Consider the following 6000-nt stretch of genomic DNA (forward strand, 5'->3'; position numbering starts at 1 on the left):
GTGATTAGGATACTATTAGGATACTATATTGTGATTAGGATACTATTAGGATACTATATTGTGATTAGGTATGGCTGCTCAGCAGGAGTCTTCCAACAACTAGAAAAGCCAGAAGAAATGGCTCTTCTCTGGTTCTAATTATTCAGACTCAAATGTATATTCCTTAGGACTCTAAAGATGAGAAACCATGGAGCCAACTCCCTGGGAGTGTGATAGCTTAAATTTGAGTGCATGGCAACTCCAGGTTTGAGTCAGCCATGCAAACTTGTAATGGTCTCCAACAGATCCAATTCTGGATGTAGTCATTGCCCTGGATAATTGGTTCACTAACTATTCGAGAGTTCATGTCCTCAAGCTTACTCCCTAATGAATGGGTTTGGGGCTGAGGTCTTAAAGTCGACATCATGCACTCTTTTGTTGTTGTTCAGTCGTTCAATCGTGTCTGACTCTTCGTGACCCATGGACCATAGCACGCCAGGCCTTCCTGTCCTGTGCTCTCTGCCGGAGTGTGCTCAAGTCCATATTCATTGCATCGGTGATGCTATCTAGCCATCTCATCCTCTGCTGTCCCCTTCTCCTTTTGCCTTCAATCTTTCCCAGCATCAGGATCTTTTCCAGGGAGTTTTCTCTTTGCATTAGGTGGCCAAAATATTTGAGCTTCAGCATCTGTCCTTCCAATGAGCACTCAGGGTTGATTTCCTTTAGGATTGACTGATTTTACCTCCTTGCAGTCCAGGGGACTCGTAAGAGTCTTCTCCAGCACCACAGTTCAAAAGCATTGATTCTTCGGCACTCAACCTTCCTTAGAGTCCAGCTCTCACAGCCATACGTTGCTACTGGGAAAACCATAGCTTTGATTATACGAATCTTTGTTGGCAAGTGATGTCTCTGCTTCTTACTATGCTGTCTAGGTTTGCCATAGCTTTCCTCCCAAGGAGCAAGCGTCTTTTAATTTCATGGCTACAGTCACTGTCTGCGGTGATCTTGAAGCCCAAGAAAATAAAATCTGTCCCTGCTTCCATTTCTTCCCCTTCTATATGCCAGGAAGTGATGGGGCCAGATGCCATGATTTTAGTTTTTTTAATGTTGAGTTTCAAACCAGCTTTTGCACTCTCCACTTTCACCCTCAACAAGAGGCTCTTGAGATCCTCTTCGCTTTCTGCCATTAGGGTGGTATCATCTGCGTATCTGAGGTTGTTGATAATTCTCCCGGCAATCTTAATTCCGACCTGTGATTCATCCAACCCGGCGTTTCTCATGATGTACTCTGCATATAAATTAAATAAGCAGGGCGACGATATACAGCCTTGTCGTACTCCTTCCCAATTTTGAACCAATCGGTTGTTCCATGTCTGGTTCTTACTGTTGCTTCTTGACCCTCGTACAGGTTTCTCAGGAGACAGGTAAGGTGGTCTGGTACTCCCATCTCTTTAAGAATTTGCCACAGTTTGTTGTGATCCACACAATCAAAGGCTTTTACACAATCAAAGACGTAATTAATGAAGCAGAAAAAGACATTTTTCTGGAATTCTCTTGCTTTCTTCATGATCCAGTGAATGTTGGCGACACAATTGTACGGTAGTTTGAACTCTCTTTGGCATTGCCCTTCTTTGGAATTGGAATGTAAACTGACCTTTTCCAGTCTTGCGGCCATTGTTGAGTGTTCCAAATTTGTCGGCATATTGAGTGCAGCACTTTAGCAGCAGCATCTTTTAGGATCTTAAATAGCTCAGCTGGAATACTGTCATCTCCGCTAGCTTTGTTGTTACTAATGCTTCCTAAGGCCCACTTGACTTCACTCTCGAGGATGTCCGGCTCAAGTTCAGTGACCACACTATCATGGCTATCAGGGACATTCAGATCTTTCCTGTATATTTCTTCTGTGTAGTCTTTCCACCTCTTCTTAATCTCATCTGCTTCTGTTAGGTCCCTGCCTTCTTTGTGCTTTATCATGCCCAAAACATTCTTTGCACAAAACGTTCCCTTGAGATCTCCGATTTTCTTGAAGAGATCTCTAGTCTTTCCCATTCTATTGTTTTCTTCGATTTCTTTGCATTGTTCATTTAAGAAGGCCTTCTCGTTTCTCCTTGCTATTCTCTGGAAATCGTCATTCAGTTGGGTATATCTTCCCCTTTCTCCCTTGCTTTTCACTTCCCTTCTTTCCTCAGCTACTTGTAAAGCCTCATCAGACAGCCACTTGGCTTTCTTGCATTTCTTTTTCTTTGGGATGGATTGAGTTGCTGCCTCCTGAGCAATGTTACGGACCTCCGTCCATAGTTCCTCAGGCACTCTGTCTATCAGGTCTAATCCCTGAAATCTGTCACCTCCACTGTATATTCATAAGGGATATGATTTAGGTTATACCTGAATGGTTTAGTGGTTTTCCCTACGTTCTTCAATTTAAGCCGAAATTTTGCAAGAAGCAGCTCATGATCTGAGCCACAGTCAGCTCCAGGTCTCGTTTTTACTGACTGTATAGAGCTTCTCCATCTTTGGCTGCAAAGGACATAATCAGTCTGATTTCGATATTGACCATCTGGTGATGTCCGTGTGTAGAGTCGCCTCTTGTGCTGTTGGAAAAGAGTGTTTGCTATGATCAGCGTATTCTCTTGGCAAAACTCTATTAGTCTTTGTCCTGCTTCATTTTGTGCACCAAGGCCATACTTGCCTGTTATCCCGGTGATTTCTTGACTTCCTACTTTAGCATTCTAATCCCCTATGATGAAGAAGACATCTTTTTTTTGGTGTTAGTTCTAGAAGGTGTAGTAGGTCTTCATAGAACCGATCAACCTCAGCTTCTTCGGCATCAGTGGTTGAGACATAGACTTGAATTACTGTGATGCTGAATGGTTTGCCTTGGATTCGTACTGAGATCATTCTATCATTTTTGAGATTATATCCCAGTACTGCTTTTCCCACCCTTTTGTTGACTATGAGTGCTACTCCATTTCTTCTAAGGGATTCTTGCCCACAGTAGTAGATATAATGGTCTCCTGAATTAAATTCGCCCATGCCTGTCCATTTTCGTTCACTGATTCCCAAGATGTTGATGTTCAATCTTCCCATCTCGTGTTTAACCACCTCCAGCTTACCTTGATTCATTGACCTTACATTCCAGGTTCCTAAACAATATTGTTCTTTACAGCATCAGACTTTCTTTTCACCACCAGACACATCCACAGATGAGTGTCCTTTCGGGTTTGGCCCAGCCGCTTCACTCTTTCTGGCGCTACTTGGAAATCCCCTCTGCTCTTCCCCAGTAGTATATTGGACACCTTCCGACCTGAGGGGCTCATCTTCCGGCGTCATCTCTTTTAGCCTTGTGATACGTTCCATGGGGTTTTCTTGGCAAGAATACTGGAGTGGGTTGCCATTTCCTTCTCCGGTGGACCACATTTTGTCAGAACTCTCCACCATGACCTGTCCATCTTGGGTGGCCCTGCACAGCATAGCTTATGGCTTCACTGAGACAAGCCCCTTCGCCACAACAAGGCAGTGATCCATGAAGGGGCATATTGCTCTTACTTATGACTAAAGCAGATACTCCTTAAAATGAAGTGCAATGCTGTAACTTTTTTCAAGCTCTCAGCATCCCTTCTTTCACTAGTCCCTCCTATACATATATACAATCTTTTAAGCTTCTTTTGCTATTGAGATTTTTGGAGCTTGGCAGAGTTCTTCTTTCAAAATATTGAAAATTAAAGAAAGTGTTTTCTGGATAGATAGTAAAATATAGCTACCAGGAATTGCAATTCAGTCTGTTTCAAGCCACTTCTTCCATCTTTCCAGCAAAATACTCCTTCCAGCTGGAACGGATTACCTGGAAGCCACCTGCTCCAGTTTTGGGTTTGGTAGAGTGGATAATATGTGGCTATGTGGGCAGAGGTCAGGGAGGATTAGGATACAACAATAAGTAATTTGAAACCATCCCTTCTTTAGAGGGAATGGTATATTAAAAGAGTCTTACTTGAGAAGGAGAGAGGGAATAACACTGATTGCAGTCAAAGCTATGAAGCTAAACCTGCAATTCTATGCACACTCACCTGGGAATAAGACCACAGAAGTCCAAGGGACTTGCCTCTTTGTAATATACATAGGATTGGGCTGTCAGATAACTGTCTATAACCATAACAATTAATCTTCATCTAATAAAGTTCTGCTTGACTGGCTCCTGTAACGGGGCAGGTTAGGCTGTAAAATGAAATGAAAACTGAGGCAAATTGCTGCACCAAATGAATGCATCAACTCCCTTGTCTCCTCTTCTCTTTGTCTCACTGTAGTACAGTGTGGACATCCTTAAAAGAAAAAAGCTGGCCTTTAAGGGAGCAATCCTATGGCCATTCGACATGGTCTAGAGGGCCATAGGATATGCTCATTTCCAGGAACTGACCTCGGAGCCCGGAAAACTGACTGACCCCCTGGTCTGCGCTGCCTCCGAGGCAGCACGGAGAAATCCCATCCTCCATGCTTGGAAGAGGAGCGCGGAGCGACCAAAAAGAGGCGGGGCTGGGGGCATGCTGGGGTGCGGAGAGTGGAGCTGCGTGTCGTACGGCAGCTTCCTCTCCTGGTCGTCCACCCCACCGCCGCTAGACAGCCAGAAATGGCCGTCTAGCAAAAAATAGCAAGGAATGATCCCCCCCATGCCTCTCTTGCCTTGCGTTGGATAGGTGGTCACCTCTGAGGTTGGAGGCAGCCGCCTATCTAGTTAGGATTGCGCCCTAAGTGTATCAATACTATGGCCCATACTCCTGCCCTTCATGAATCCAGAGACAGCTCCACATGAACCACATGCCTGTCACATTCAGAATTACTCTGTGGTGACATTTAATGCAATTTCTGACCTATTAGGAGACAAATCCTTAGTTTTCTAGGGATTAATATAAGCATATTAATCTATGCCATATGGGCAGAGCCAATTACAAACATTTATTTTTATTTATTTATAGGTCACCCCATAACTCTATAAGTTATCTAACCCAAAAAACAATATAAGATAAAACCATAAGCAAAAAACAAAGAATAAACATCAGCAAAGCTAAACAAAAAGGGTTTAAAACAACAGGATAAAAGGACTTTGCCTGGCACAGATGGTCATTAGAGTAGAGTAGAGTAGAGTAGAGTAGAGCAGGCAGATCATTCTGGGGAGAGTATTCCATAACTGGGGGGCTACTGCTGAGAAGGCCCTTTCATTTGTAGCCACTCACCATACCTTGAAGTTGCCTAGTTAATGGCAAACAGATCAAGTGGCAGTGGTGGTAGCAAAGAAAAGGGCTATAAAATGTTATTACTACAATCAACTTTCTGGGAACATTTCCAGAAATGCTGCTAGACATGCTGTAATATTGGATCAAAAGGGAAGCTATCCCTTGGTCAGATATTGCCCTATGCAAAAACACATCCTAATCTGGAGATCATAAATCTTTTGACATGGTGCAGATTTAGCAGGCCAAAATGGCTGCTTTTAGTTTCAAGATGGTTATAAAATATTTCATTTATTTATTACATTTATATCCCGCCTATTTTCCTCCTTAAGGAACCCAAGGCGGCATACATAATCCGCCTCCTCTCCATTTTATCCTCACAACAACAACCCTGTGAGGTAGGTTGGGCTGAGAGTCTGTGACTGGCCCAAAGTCACCCAGTGACCAACATGATGACACTGCTCTCCACAAGGAGCTGGCATATTGGCTTTATTTCATAAGGTGCAGGGTATGGGAGTGTGTGTTTTGAAGCAAGTTTGCATGAAAACAAGACTGCACTGGTAATAGGCTTTGCTTCCCTCTGTTGCTTCTCGGGATGCTTCCAGATTAGGCTTTTACTGTGCAATCACACTGCGCCATTCATAGAATTTTACAAGAGGTCCAGATGTCGTCTTCTATTTGGAGCCCTCCCTTTTTTTCCCACCACTTCTTCCTTTGTTTTCTTTCCAGAAAAAAAACCAATTAAGGAAAAAAGATGGAACAGCTGCATGTCTTTTGACTTCTAGCATTAGGAGGCCTC

This window comes from Heloderma suspectum, chromosome 4, assembly GCF_057233095.1.
Source record: "Heloderma suspectum isolate Gila_16-S chromosome 4, 16-S_ref, whole genome shotgun sequence".
Classification (NCBI taxonomy): Eukaryota; Metazoa; Chordata; class Lepidosauria; order Squamata; family Helodermatidae; genus Heloderma; species Heloderma suspectum.